Source organism: Podarcis gaigeae (assembly GCF_964106915.1).
Source record: "Podarcis gaigeae genome assembly, chromosome: 2".
In the NCBI taxonomy this organism is placed as follows: Eukaryota; Metazoa; Chordata; class Lepidosauria; order Squamata; family Lacertidae; genus Podarcis; species Podarcis gaigeae.
In genome coordinates this window covers 72,411,108-72,425,859 of record NC_139679.1, presented here as the reverse complement: position 1 = coordinate 72,425,859, position 14,752 = coordinate 72,411,108, and the positions used below count along the sequence as shown (strand labels likewise).

General features: G+C 44.0%; 1 protein-coding gene across 3 annotated transcripts in view; it reads left to right on the top strand.

Annotated features, from left to right (window-relative positions):
- Nucleotides 1-14,752, top strand: part of SLC38A3 (solute carrier family 38 member 3) — a 162,033-nt gene that overhangs the window by 112,188 nt on the left and 35,093 nt on the right. The gene's annotated exons all lie outside the window — the stretch shown is intronic.

Genomic DNA, 14,752 nt, shown 5'->3' with positions numbered 1-14,752 from the left:
GCTTTAGGATAAGTATTTTCGGGTAGCGGAACCCGGAAGTAACAGTCAAAATGACATCATGCACAGAAGCGGTGAATCACGACCCGCGCAGACACAGAGGTACCACTGTATAGCGAATACAGAATCTCCTTCGTTTCTTATGCTGCTTAGGAGCAAGGGGTGTAATATGTGTGTGTTTTCTCGGTTGCTCTAGCACCAGACAACGCCACATAACAAAGGGGAGCAGCTCCCATTATTATAGGATTGTAGAGTTAGAAGGGACCCAAAGGGTGGTCTAGTCATTACTTCTGTAATGCCTACTTAGCTGCGATTCCTACATTTAAGGTGGGCTTCACTTTGCTTTCTATTTTCAAACCAAGACTGAGCTCCAGGAACTCTTTCCCTATAATTACTAGCATTCAAAGCCAGATTTAGGCAATTGGAGGCATTAGGAACATCCTAGTAACTTTAGCTCTTTCTTTTGTGGTGTATAATCTCAGCTCTATCCAGATGATCAGTGAATGTCGGCCATAACCTTTTGTGTGATAAGTCCTTTATCTCCATCTGTGTGTAATGGAGGGAGATGACTCTAGATAGAGGCGCTCCACTACTGAACTTAAGAGAGGCCCTTCTTGGGCAAAGGAAACTACTGCATTGCAATTTATCAGGAGGTTAGCCTAGAATATTGATAATAAGTTTTTAATGACACTAAATGTGTTAAATCACTTACCAATGACAGGATGTTTGTTATCACCAGCACTGCTTTGTAAATAGTCACTGTTAATTGTCACTTTTTCCATTCCATTTCCCTCTGACTTCACTGCTTACAATACCTGCCCCCCCCCCAAAGTGTACGCGCGCGCACGTGTACCCACAAACCCACACCCTGTGTATATTTGTGTGTATATATAATAAATGTGCAGTTGACAACTTAGGATAACACTTAATGCATATGAGACTTGGATGCTAGCCCACAAAAGCTTCTGCCATAATAACCTTTTTAGTCTTTAAGCCTTCTTCCTGCACACAACTGACCCAATCCATCTCACCCCCACTCCCAGGCCCCTGTTGGTTAAAGAAAAGCTGTGCATCAGCAAACTATGTGGCAAAAGTCTAGTTTGGCCTGAACAACAAAATTTAACAGTGCAGTCTTATTTATACATGGCTATTCAAATGTAAGTCCCATTGAGTGGAATCGAAAATAACGCTAAAATCATCTCTGTTTGAGCAGGTGAATTCGTAACTCTGCTTTGAGCACACACTGTAAAATTGATATCATATTATCTGTATTGATCATGTCTGTTCCTGTTTTACATACCCTTCGAAGAGAGAGATGGAGCATTCATGTGCTCTACAGGGGTCTTACCAGCACCACCTTTTTCTCTAGTGTTAAATGCTTAAGACACAATTCACACACACACACCCCAAATGAAAACCAAGAATTGTGTGTCGCCGTCTCTTTGGAATTGGATTTAAGCTGCTAATTGTGCATGTACTGGTAACCGTTGGACATTTAGGAGAATAAATGGAAAAAACCTCAGGGGTTGTTTGTTATTTAACAAAGAAAAGGTAAGAAAACTGAAGGGCCCTGGAAGGTTCAGGGACCTAAGCTCCCTTGAATGTGCCAAATGTGCCTTATTTTACAGGACTGCTGGCTCCATACCACCATACCACCATGCCACATTCATTGCTTCGTGGCCCTTCTCCCCCTTATACCTCATTGTACTTCACATGCAGATGCAACAGCCCCAGAGTCTTCCTTGCCTCTGTGGTTGTTGCCTGATTTAAAACTTTCTGGAGATGGAAATATTTACAGGAGCAGAAACAGTGGGAGTGTAGGAAGAGAAGAGAGAGCTCCTATCCATACCCAGTAGAATAAAGCGAGGGTTTCATTCAGCTCAATTACAGTTAAAATCCTGTTGGATTTATCTGATTGGGAACATGCAGTATAGCTAATTCAGATTCTCTCTGTCCACCAGCATCTGCTCTCGTCTCCCGAGGAAGGACAGGACAAGGGAAAGGGGGAGCAGAGCGAAGGCCTCTCTGCTGGCTAGGGCTGCCGGATTAAATGCTTTCAAAGAACTATGGAGCTCGGGTCTGTTGTGTGGATTTGGAAAAACAGGAATAAAGGAATGTTCCACTGGAAATAACAAACGACCCTTTAAAATAAGGGACCTCTGGCAACAGCAGTGCAGTGAGAACAAACAGCAAGAGACCCAAGCACTTGGGTTAATAAGAGTTTAAGCAGCAGGCTACTGGGGATTATCTCCTTGCTACACACCACAACAAACTGTGTGTTCCACAGATCAGCGGTGGTGGGGTGCGGGGGTGGTGGTGGTGAGAGGCAGTCAGGACGCCTGGGTTCTATTTGTGGCTCCAGCTCCGTGTGTGTCCTGGGACCTGCCTCCTAATCCGAGTGATTCAGATACTCCATTTCTAAATAAGGATAATAATGTGGGTCTGTATTGGAGAGACACACACACACACAGAGAGAGAGAGAGAGAGAGAGAGAGAGAGAGAGAGAGAGAGAAAGAAAGAGAGAGAGAAGCCATGCAGTGTAAAATTCTGCAAAGGTGCTTTGAGGGTGCCAGGTGAGAACCACTACTGTAGTGAAATGAGCGAGTATGTGTGCTGTTATTGCCTTCTAAGAGGCGGAGAGAGACCTTCCGCAGCATCTGCTGTTATTGGGGGTGGTCTAACAGTAGAACTGTGGCTCACAGCAAGGTAACTCTATTGACAACAAAAGGAATTCCAAAACATTTCAAGCTTCAGACAGCTTTCTTAAAATATAAGTAGTAAAAGGAAAATGGAAGGAAGGGGGAGTATGTATGTACGTGTGTGTGTGTTTCACACTTTCGTAAAAGTATTTCAAGGCAGTATACAGATTACAAGATTATAATAAAATCAGTAAACACATCCATTATGACTGCTTCCAGCCAAGACAGATAAATCTGTCATCAAGAATCTTGGTTGACTCATAGTTATTGGTTAAAAAAATTACTGAGCACTGTCTAGTGTCGAAGGTAAAGGGGTTCTTCCTTCATATGCAAAGTCTGAGAGCCAGTTATCTGAAGCATACTCTTGGAGGCTCCTAATCTCTCTATTTTGTTGGAGAATTGTTTTAATGTTTGATGTTTTATTGTATTTTTGACATTTTGTTGGAAGCCACGTTTTTGTTTTCCTTACTTTTTTTTTAAAAAAAGGAAGAGGGGCAAGAGATGAACTTGACTTTCATTTGCAAAATTATCCCTACATAGTTCAATGCCATTGATGAAATCTGCATCTCATTGATTTATACTTTAGGTAAGCGCCAGACAGCCACGGGATGGTTCATAAGGGCCTGCATGAGCCTATTGCTGTGGTTCCCCTGTTTTCAGCCCCTGTCTGTCCCTTCATGCTTCAATGTGTCTCTTCGAAGGCTAAGAGGCATTGCAGGTCTGGGCAAAGGTATCCTTAGGAGAGGTAAACATTTTGGGTGGGATTCATGGAATTAATTCCCTCAGCGGAAGCCCTGTGCTTGCACAATAAGGCTTTCTCACCCTCTCCCTCACTGTGCCCCCACTCGCAAAATTTTGATAGCAGTTGACCAAAGCTTATTTTGAAAACCCAAGTTTCACTTTTCAGTTGTGCTATGACAAATTCTTGGATCCTAATATAACTTGTCTGTGATGGCAGTTTCCTCATTTATGTCTAACATCCCATTAGAATCAGGGCAGAACAGACGCCATTTAACTCCAGTTGTTGTCACCAACTCAAAATCTCCTACTCCCTCTGTAAAAAGGGGGGGAGGGCTGGAACGTACCAGCCCCCTGCTCTTTGGTCTCTCCTCCCCTAGTCAAAGAATCAAAACTTACTTTGCCTTGGGAGATTAAGAGGACAGGGAGGGGTTATGTTTACCAAAGCCAGGCATCAGTGGCAGCAGGCCCTATGAGAATGATGGTGGCCAGAATCTCCCCAGGAACATCCTGTGCTGCTGGAGCAAATGACCCCCAGAACAAATCAGTTGTGCTGGGACTAAAAAACATTCTTGTGTACCCTTTAGGCCAAACTAAATGTGACAGGGGGTGGCTATGCTTGTTTATTCATTTGTCGGGCACATTCACATCTACAAATGGGGTGTGAGGTAGGCTGCTTTTTACAACCAAAAATGTGGGTGGGTGAGGGGAACTGAGCCTTTCCCCATCTTACCTCCCTACATTCTAAGAATTCTGCCCTGTCCATGCGGAATTAGCTTTGTATCAGAATGTGGCTGGGGAGAAATGTGCCTGCAGTGATGGAAAGTGTACATGCTAGGAGTTTATTTCACCCATTTCAGAAAAAGTAGATCCTACCACCCATCCACTCCCTATTGTAGATGGGGGCCAGGCATGTGAACAACAAACATGGCTTCTCCCATCGTGTCTTGATTTGCCCCTGACTTGCAACACTTGAAGCTACTTCTTGTGACAGCTATCAGCATAAGGGAATTTGATTTGTTGTGTCTTTGGGCTGAAGCCCTAACAACAATAGAGCACTCTACCATAATAATAAATTTGGCTCCAAAATTAAAAATTGCCTGGCTTGACGTATGTGTTTGTCCAGCTCGTAATGATCAGCAGTATTATGAATTGAGCACTATTTCCCCCAGGAGTTCTTCCCTGGCTTGGAATATTAAATAGGGTCCTGAGCATGCATGACCAGTGTTTAGCAGACCATGTGCCCACTGCCTGCTGCTTTAGTAGGTGCATGCACAAAAGTTATTTAATATTAAACCTTTTATTCTCAGCAAAGCTCTTATTAATTGCCATAAACTGTGTAACTGCCTGGATAACTTTCGTTTGGTGAGAATCTTCTTCTCTGTTTTAGTCGATGATTTTGACTGTTTCTTGTAAATGTTTAATGTGGTTGCTGTCTGTCATTTTTAACGTGATCCTGAGTGTGTTGGGGAGGATCTCCAGGAGGATTTCCAACACTATGGTTAGTATTACGTGGTGAGTTCTGGGCAGATGAAAGCAGTCCACCACACCAGGGGGCAATATATAATGGTGTGCATGCAAGCATCACCCTCAGTACACAAGCACCAACATCACAGGCCAGTAGTGAGCTGTTGGAAATCAGATATGCTCCAGCACACAGTGATGTGCTCCTGAGCACATGCAGTCTGTTCAGGCCAGCATTTATCTAGCAGACACGATGCACATTATTGCTCGTGTACACCCAAGAATAATACATCCACTTGCCCAGATGCCTTCAGAAGTCTCCCTTTACAAGCAAATATAGACTCAAAATACAGCCACACAGCAGAGAAATGCACAGTACATTTCCATGTAAAAGAAATGCTTACATGCCATGCAAACTCTCAGATACTGTAATGAGGCATACACATACCCCTTTGTACACAAGGTTACTTCTATTTGCTGTTCTGCAAGACCTTATCTCAAAGCAAAGCAAACAGTTTCAGGGAGGGTCTGCCTTCCCATTCTATCGATTTTGTTTAACTTTCCCTATTTCCCGCTGTCAACTCATTAAAATACTTTTCAAATAAGTGTTTAAAAATCATTAGCATCTTGTGCGACCGCCTCATTTCCACATTAATATTGCCAATCAGGTGCCCAGCTGAATTGCATTCTGGGAAGCACGCCAGCTATGGAACAAAATGCTGTTCCTGTCAGACGCTGCCAGCTGTCAGCAGAGGCCTGCTCGATCTGTGGATTTCACACAGAGTCAGGATGGAGGCAGAAACCTTTTCGGTGCATTAAATTAAATAAAGAGCGATGGAAATCAGTCACAGCCATTCAGAAACAGATTTTCTCAAGTACCTGAGCTGCATAAGGGGGGAAATGCTTATCGCATCACACAATGGTAAGACTTCTGAGCCACAGACCAAGAGGAAGGATTTTCAGTTTCTAGGAGGAAACATATTATGTAGTTTGAATAATACTTGATGATGCCATCTTTTACAGAGGGGTGTGTGTGTGAGAGATCACTGCTGTCCCATGGAAACGGCCGTCCTCCCCACTGGTTTTAATGAGCATTCTATGTAACCCTTAATGTGACTTACCTGCTATGTTCCTTCTCCATTATCAGAGGCAGTGCGTTCCTGAATAACAAGTGAGGAAGAGTACAGTTCCTGCTTGCAGGCTTCCCATAGGTAGCCGATTGGCTGCTGTGAGAACAGGATGCTGGACTATACGGGCTTGATTCAGCAGAACTCTTTTTATGTTTTAACTTATCAGATATGGCAAGTCTTTTGGCACTATTGGTTTATCATGTACTGAATTCCCAGTAGGGTGGAACAAAAACCTCATGGTTCACCCTTCATTATTCATCTGCTAATGGGACAGAAGGTGAGGCATGAACTCTTGATCTTATGTAGTAAAGCCTCAGAATGTATGTTGCAGTGAGATCCAGTTCTGTGTCTCAGGAGGAATCTAATCTCTCTCTCTCTTTCTCTCACCCCTGCCCCACCCCTCTTTTAAGAGGAGATAAGCAAACAAAAACAAGGTTTTGAAGTTCCATCTTGCCACATGAGAACTCCGGAGCGCAACCTGCTGGGAATTTTCATCAGAGTATTTGTGTGCCATAGAAAGAAAGGACATGGACTCTGTACTCTTCTGCAAGTCCATGCCAGTCTGAGGTGTTTTTAATGTATTTCATGCCTGCCTTATCATTGCACAATTACTTTTGTGGTGACATTTACTCCTGACATTTCCCTGGATCATCACATCTGACCATTTATGGAAATCCAAATTGTAATAGATGGGCTTTTATAATTAAAGACCACATAGGATGACATAAGTGGGAAAAAACAATTACCTCAAAATTACATGCAATTTCCTAGCGGCACAGCAAACAAGAACTTCTTATCATTGTGGGTGGTAGACTTGCTATCACTTGCAGTTTTCGAAATTACAAGTCACTGTCATTCAAAAAAAATAAATCCTTTGAGCCATCAAGAATCCAGCATACTGTAAATTCAGGAAAGAATTACAACGGTTGTTTCTCACATTAAAATTCCTCAATGACAAACGAGTACTGTCTTGTTTCTTCCAGTTTGTGGGTAGCTTAAACTACAGATGATACTTTGGCACCTTAAAAACACAAAAGGCACCTTAAAAACAATTTTATTATGGCATAACAATGTGGCTACAGTCCACTTTCTCAGATGCATGAAGTGTAGTCCTGAGCTATAGGTACATCTTCACAAGACTGTAGCACCATGTGGGTGTCTTTCTTGCCCGAAAGCTCTGTCCCTGATGCAAGTGGTCCAGCTGCTTGTTCAGGCATCCTCATCCCTGAAGGAGGAAAAGGTTGGTGGCACAGAAGAAATATTCCAGTGGAACGGTCACATGGCAGATAGCTGGCAGCCCGGAAGTTGGGATTATGAATTTATATGATGCAAGCTTAATGCTAGATAAATAAGATGACTCAGATGACTTGTTTAACAGAGCACAGAAGTCACATGGTAGTCATTTGTAGTTCCTTGCAAATCACTGAAGCAACATTGAGATTAGAATGGTCGGAATTTCACTTACATTCTTCTAGCTGTCTTTCTAGGTTTCAAAGGACAACATTACTTTTTCTCTTTATTTAAAGGTTTGCATAGCTGAAGATGGAAGGTGGGCTGACTAGAGAGAGCGCATCTTTGAATGATGCTGCTTCCAGGCCCATCTTGTGCATCAGGAAACCTAGGGGAATAGTAATAGGATGTGAGAGATTGCTAATAGCTTCCTTTATGTTTACTTTGGAAATGACTGGGTTTTTTTAAAAGTTGACTGTAGCAGGATGTGAGAGGTTGCCAATAGGTTCCTGTATGTTTGCTGGATGTTTTTTTAATTGGCAATGGAAGAAATGCTAATGGTGGCTTGCTGGGATGAAGGCAAGAATTTGCCACAGTGCCTCGTGTTGGATTAGGATTGTTTTCTTTGACAGACACAGCCCTACCATTTGGCAGAGAAAGACAGTGGACATTGGGGTAGGAAGGTTTGGGAGGATAATGTTCTGTGTGTCACATTGACCACACCTCTTCGGCTGCCCTACCACTCTCAGGTGTGGCAGAGGATGCTGTTCCATCATCAGTGTTGGTAAGATTCAGTTGTACGTTGGAGGAGGATGTAGGTGGCACTTTGTTCTTCAGGCAGCAAAATGTCTTGGGCCAGCCCATATCCTGGAAGTGGTTGCAGGAGGCATTGGAAATGGCCAAGTACATCCCTGTGCTTATCACTCAGTGTAGCATTAGGCTCTGCTATACTGCTTTAGAATACTTCACTGTAGTTCCGTGCTCCTAAGGTGGCCACTGGAAGTCACTAGCTTGTATTATTTCAGATACCAGGAAATCTGTTGCTCTGCCTTCTGCTCTCTTGCCAGAGATAAAGCTGTTCTGAAACACTTTGATGCTACTGAAAAGCAATTTCTTCATCTAAACGCCTGCTTCATGGTAAACAAACACCCCCCCCCAAAAAAAAACCTACCATAAACAAACAAAGCAGTTATGGAGCCCTTGGGAGAAAACAAAGAATTATTTGCTGCTGTGTACCTTTTATCGTAGAGTATATGCATTTAGAACTCATAAACAGTTGCTGCAGAAGTTTAAACAGTACTTATAGTTTGTTATTGGAATAGAATTTTTTTTCATAGAAGAGGAAATGTGACACAGGTATCCAGATATGCATGAAATTCGGCACATTTAGTGTTGAGAATTAATCTGCATCTCATTCATAAATTGCTATAGATGATTGCCCTCATCTGAGTTTTTTCTTTGGCTGAGAGGTAGAGTTAGACCCCAACACTTGGAGGTATACTGCAAGTGGCAGCAAGACCATAGAGTGGCAGCAGGGAGCGTGAGGACCCACAAGTCAAGTGTGGCCCCCAGGACATTTGCTAGTCCTGCTCCACAACCTGCTTTGAGTTCTTTTGCCTGTCTTGAACATGCCCTTGAACTGTGATGGCAACTTTTGCTTGCTTGGGTAGAAGAAGGAGTGATATGAGGGTAGATGTATGTGTGTGTATAGAAACTTCTTGCTTTTGTATGGCTGCAGTATAGCCTCCTCTCCAAAGGTGAGAGTCAAAGGTGATGGCCCCACCCATTCTTGCTTACGTTTCCCCCCACTCTTTCATCTGGCCTTGCAGCCCTCTGGCCATGAGGAAGTGGAAAAGATTCTCCATCCCTGCCTTAGAGTCCCTGAGTCCCCTTTTGCCAGCTGTAGTTTCTACACGCTGTACAAAGCCCGGAAAGGGAGCCAGGGAGAATTCTTGCCTGCGGTGCAGAAGGACTCCGAGCAACCTATTCCTGGTCACGGAGCCTGTGGCAAAGTTTGGGAGCTGAGCTCCAAGTTCTTTTGCACATCAGTCCCAGACATTCACCTCAGTGTCATTATCCTCGTCCTGGCACACGAAATGGCCCATACGTTGTTCCAATAGCAAGATTGTTTTTAAGGCATCACAGCAAACTTCCAAGAGCTGTGGGTGGCGGAGCGGAAGAAAAAAAGTCAGGGGTGGGGGGAGTTGGTAAGGAAAAGAGGCTGGAGGGGGCTGTGGGGGGTGCAGCCCTCCTCATTACTTTGGGCATGAACTGCCTATAAAGATGCTCTGTCTCTTGGAGCCGCTTCCCAGCTATCGACCGGCAAGGGCTATGAGCCCAAACAGAAGGCACTTTGTGCTAACTGCCAACATATCCGGCGCTCGCTGCTTTCACAGCCTGGCAGGCCTCTTATAGTCTCTCCGGCTCCCCTCAGACTTCAGTGTCCTGACTAGCACGGAAGGCAGTTGCTGCCAGGCCCAGGTGGGCAGAACCTTTGTTCCCCCAGGAATGTGTGGCCAAAGAACAACCAGGGGAAGTATTTGCTGATATTTGCATCTTCTGATGAAGCGGGGTGCATTATTTTCCCACTTAAACCCTCATTTCACTCCCTCCCTTTTCTCTGCCTAAATGTCCTCTGTGAGTCGTAAGAACCATATATCAAGCTCCATATAGTACTGGAGGATCTGTTCTTAGGGCAATGCAATTGTTGTCACTGTTTTTGTTAGCAATTTGCAGTGATATACCATTCCTAAAGAGTGCGAAAATGTTCTCTTCGCACACAAGCACTTGGATCCCAATCTCTTGCAACTGGACTGAGGAGTTGAAGTACATCTGGCCTACAGATGTTGGAGAATTTATTCTACTAAGAGGTTTTAAGGACAAGCTGTATAACCTGTATAATCTTTTGGGGGGTGGCGGTTAAGTTCTGATAGCAAAAGATTTTTTTATTACCTTGTTTTGAGACCTCTCTCCAGTCCTGTAATTCTCTGCGTCTCAGAATTCCGAAGAGCTCTCTGCTTGTGTGCTTGAGGGTGATGTGTATATATGTAAACAGAAGACTCTTCCCTAAAGTCTTGCACCAGTATAGAAGACATGAGGGGGTAGGACCCACATCTGCCTTGTCACTTGTGGATTATGTTTTGTTGCATTCTGTGCTGTGAGACATAAGATGTGACTCAAAGAGATGTAACCGCTTATGGCAAAGACCCATCACTTCAGTGGTAGAGCATCTGCTTTGCTTGTAGAAGGTCCCAGTTTCAATCCCTGGCATCTTTAAGTAGGGCTGGGAGAAACCCTGGAGAGCCACTGCCAGTCAATTGTAGGCAATACTGAGCTAGAGGGACCAATTTGCCTGACTTGGCATAAAACAGCCTCTTCTTGTCTTCCTAAGCCAGGCTAAATAATCTCAGAGCAACTGAACCAGCAACTGTGTCTTCATGCTGAGGGAGAACTCACGCTGGGTGAACTTCTCATTCAGCTTTTAAAGGATAGGGTTAGGGACTGGCATCAGCAGTCCTCCTTTATATGAGTACTGGGTTATTCCAGGAAGGCAAAACTAAATGCAGCAACTTGTTTGAACCTGCAGTGCTAGGGAAAAAACTTCACGAGAATGCATTGGACCCTCTGTTACGGTTTTCTCAAATTTTGTACGAAGAAGCTAATCATGCCATTTCTCCATCATTAAGGAGGGCCTCTAATTATTGGGGCAAGTGTGTGTGTGTCCTGGGTTTGGATTGCCTGTAGAGATAGGATTTCCTTCCTAATCACTGCCATTTCCTTCTTCAATTGCTGCTGCCAGTATTCTGCATCCTTTTGCAATAAGTTGAGCCCACAGGCTTCTGCCAACACGTTTCTTGTCCTCCTGTCTCCTCCGCCATCACCTTTCCTAGATGTTGAATCCCTCTCTCCTTCCTTTGTGCTTCAGGCACAGGAGTTGGAGATGCTGCCAGGGCATCAGGTCAAGTGCTTTTGTCAGTTTTGGTTCAGTTGTGACTGTGAACTCCCAAGGGCTGAGGCTTGCTCTGCTCACAAGGAGGGATTTCAGGAGCTCAAGTCTGTTTAGCATCTAAAAGAAGGTTAAGAGGTAACTTGGTTACAGCGAATAAGGAGAAAGTGCTAATGGGCATTGATGGGGAAACTAAAATAGCAGCACCAAACATGAAATCTGCACAGGCCCCTCATGAGGCACAACTCTTATCAGTGAGCGTGAATTAAGCATTGACACAGATTGCAAGAGGATGGCATCGAGTTTCTGTTAAATGCCCATTGGACACAGGATCCGCCTAGGCTTATTGTCTGTACCGAGCATGCAGTGAGGTTAAGCAATCCTACTATGCTCCTCCCTAGATGCAGCTGCACGATCACAACATCTGACAACTTCTGTGACTGTAGTGTCATGTTCTTTCAACCCACCCCTCCCGGCAATTCCGGTCCCAATTTCCTGTCACTCAAACTCACCAAAGGCACACCAAATGCCTGAGGTTCATATCTGTATCAGAATGATTGCTTGGAAAGTGTGCGGCAGCTGAAAGAAGCCCAGAAAACGTGTGAGTTCCTGAAAATGCCGCACAGAGTTGATGTGTAAATAGGGATGTGTGAGGAATGAAAGGTCTGCTGGGGTCCCTTGTGGGGGTCATGAGACTTGCCTGCGCTCAAAATCCACTGTCACCCATGTCGGAGCTGGGAGTTAGGAGTTTGTCCAACTACCTGGAAAAGGAAAGTCTGTCGGTATATCCAGCCAGCAGAGGCATACCTAAGGGTTGTTGAAACCAGTGCCCGCAAAAACCACCTATCAGTCTATGGAGTGTATGATGTATATATGTTTGTGGTGATGCGACACCACTGTTGCAACAAGATCGAGCATGGCAGAAGCTTCCTGTCCTTCTCACACCGCAGCACAAAGACGTGTGAATCCCCCCCTTCCTCACCTGACCCTCACTCTCAATGCTTTGAGTAATGGAGTCATGTAAAAAGGGACTGCAGGTGTGCCTTGGGGTTTTTCTAACCCTGGCAGTATTGTTGCATAGGAACTGGGAGCAGAAAATGGGGTGCCCTACAGAGAATGAAGGGCTCTTTCTTGAAAAGCAATGTGAAAGGGCTTATTTCAGTTCTCCCTTCTGCTAAAACTAGGGGGAACAAAAAGCACAAAAGTTGTTTTCGTTTGCCTCGTTGGGGTGGGTATGTTGACATTTTAGGAGTCTATGTCAGTCACAAACAATCACAGTTGAGGTTGGCTTATTTGTTACCTGTGGCAGCCAAACATTTCTCTACAGTGACGAAAGTAGATTAGCAGTGCAATCCTAGACATGTCTACTCAGAATTAAGCCCTGCTGAGTTCAGTGGGACTTGCTCCCGGGTAAGTGTGTGTTTCGGATTGCAGGCTAGATCTTTGGCAGTATATAACATTATACTGATACTCTATTCTGGTGTTCCGTCATGTTTTGCTACATTTGCTCTCTTTCACTTTCAACCACTGGTTCTCTCATCTCTCTATCAGTTGATTTTGTGCCCTGGAAAAAGTCAAGGGAAGGGATGTGCGTGGGAACTCAAGCTTGTCACCCTACTGGATTCTTAAGTACAATGGATTGAATCACAAACTTGGTTTGTTGGAAAGGATGGGGTTGGTGTTTTGCTGCTTAAACTATTGTTAGCATCTATTTGATATGTTACAAGGAGGTTGCAATTAGGACATCTGAAATGAGTAACCGGCGGTGTTGAATAACAAAATAAGCTCAGATTTAATTATTTATTTTGCTTTCTGTTCCATTGGCAAACAAGACCAGGGTTTGGGATGTTTTTGATCATCAGAAGGTGATCCAAGAGCACTTATCTCCCTTGCCCATTCATGCTTTGTTTCTGCTTTTTTCTGGTACTGACACCCTTAAACAAGTATGTGTATGAGACAGAGAGAGACTGTGGAGCAAGAAATAGAACTATTTAACAGCTTGAGAGAGTTGTTTATTTTGTTTTGTTTTCTTTTTTCTTTTTTCTTTTTTGCAGAGCTCTTACTGTGCCTCTTGCAGAGTTTTCTCAAATGGTACTGATTTTTAAAATTTTATCTTTGTCACCAGGAGATCAGACAAAGACTCCCAGAGTTAAGCCACTGGTTTCTCTGCACTCTTAACTGCCCAATAAAGCAGAAATCAGTTTTGCCAAACAAACAAAAAAGCTTTGTTAGCACAATTCTTTCAAAAACCTTTGCAGGTAACTATGTCAGATAAGCATAAGAAGAGCTGGTTTCAAATCCCTGCTTAGCCATGAAGCTCACTGAGTGACTTTGGGCCATTCACTGTTTCCCCTCCTAAATGTACCCTGCAGGGTTGTTGTGACAAAAGGGCAGAGGTGAGAAAGAACCTGAGGTCCTTGGAATAAGAGTGGGAAATGAATGCAAAACACAACACATTGTTGTTGTTTAGTCGTTTAGCCGTGTCCGACTCTTACAATGTCTTGAAAAGAAAAGAATTAGGCTAGCATTTCACAGGAATCATTTGGCAACAGAGGGAAGAAAAATGGAAGACCCTGGGGTGCTTCAGGAAGAGACTGGCAATTAATTTTCAATGAAGAATCACCAAGGACTAGGCCTTTGATCAATCTTAAGAGAACGTTGCAGGCGTGTACAGTCTGCTTTTCCTTGATCACTGGTTTAACTACACAGTCCTCAAGTATGTGGGGCTACAGTGGGCTGGCCAGGTCAGGGAGCACGACTTTTGCAACACTAATTTTAAAAATTAAACACTAAGGGGAGTGAGCCAAGTATTTTTTCTGCTCCTGAGCCCGGTCAGATGTATGGCTGCGATCAGAGATGAAGTTGCCAGGAGATTTTCTAAGCGTGACATTTAGAGCTGCACTTAACTCTATGGGAAGCTTGCGAAGGGGCCATTTAGACAGGCGGGGGTAAGTCTCATGTAAGGACAAGCACAGTGAGGGGAGGAGCAGGAGTCAAAGCGGCAAGGGAAAGTAAGGTCGGGAACAAACCAAGCTCTGGAAAGATTGCAAGGACTGCAAACATCATCACCATTATTATTATTTATTAAAATTTGTATGCCGCCCTTCATCCGAAGATCCCAGGTTCACTACATAAAAATACAAAATGAGAATACAGAGTATGTAATAAAATAAAAATAAAAACAAACCAATATTATTATTTATTATAACACTGCAGATGCTTGCAGCTAGGAGGGTGCAAGGAAGAAAGAGGATGTGGGTAGGAGCAATGCCTAAAGGGAGGGGATGAACGCAAGACAGTACACACTACAAGCTCCGTGGGGTCCTTCAGCAATATGGCATCACTGGGACCCCCGTCTTTCTATTGCCCATCTGCTTGCTCTCTCCCTCTGGGCCTGATCTTCATCAGGCAGATGGAGAGTGGTGTTGCTTCTCCTTGCTTTAGTCACAGCCTTCACTTACTTGGAAGAACAAGAACGAGGAGCAGGACCAGGGATCTCTGGAGATCAGCAGCAGGCCCCCTGGTGGAATATGGGCCTTGGCAAGTGC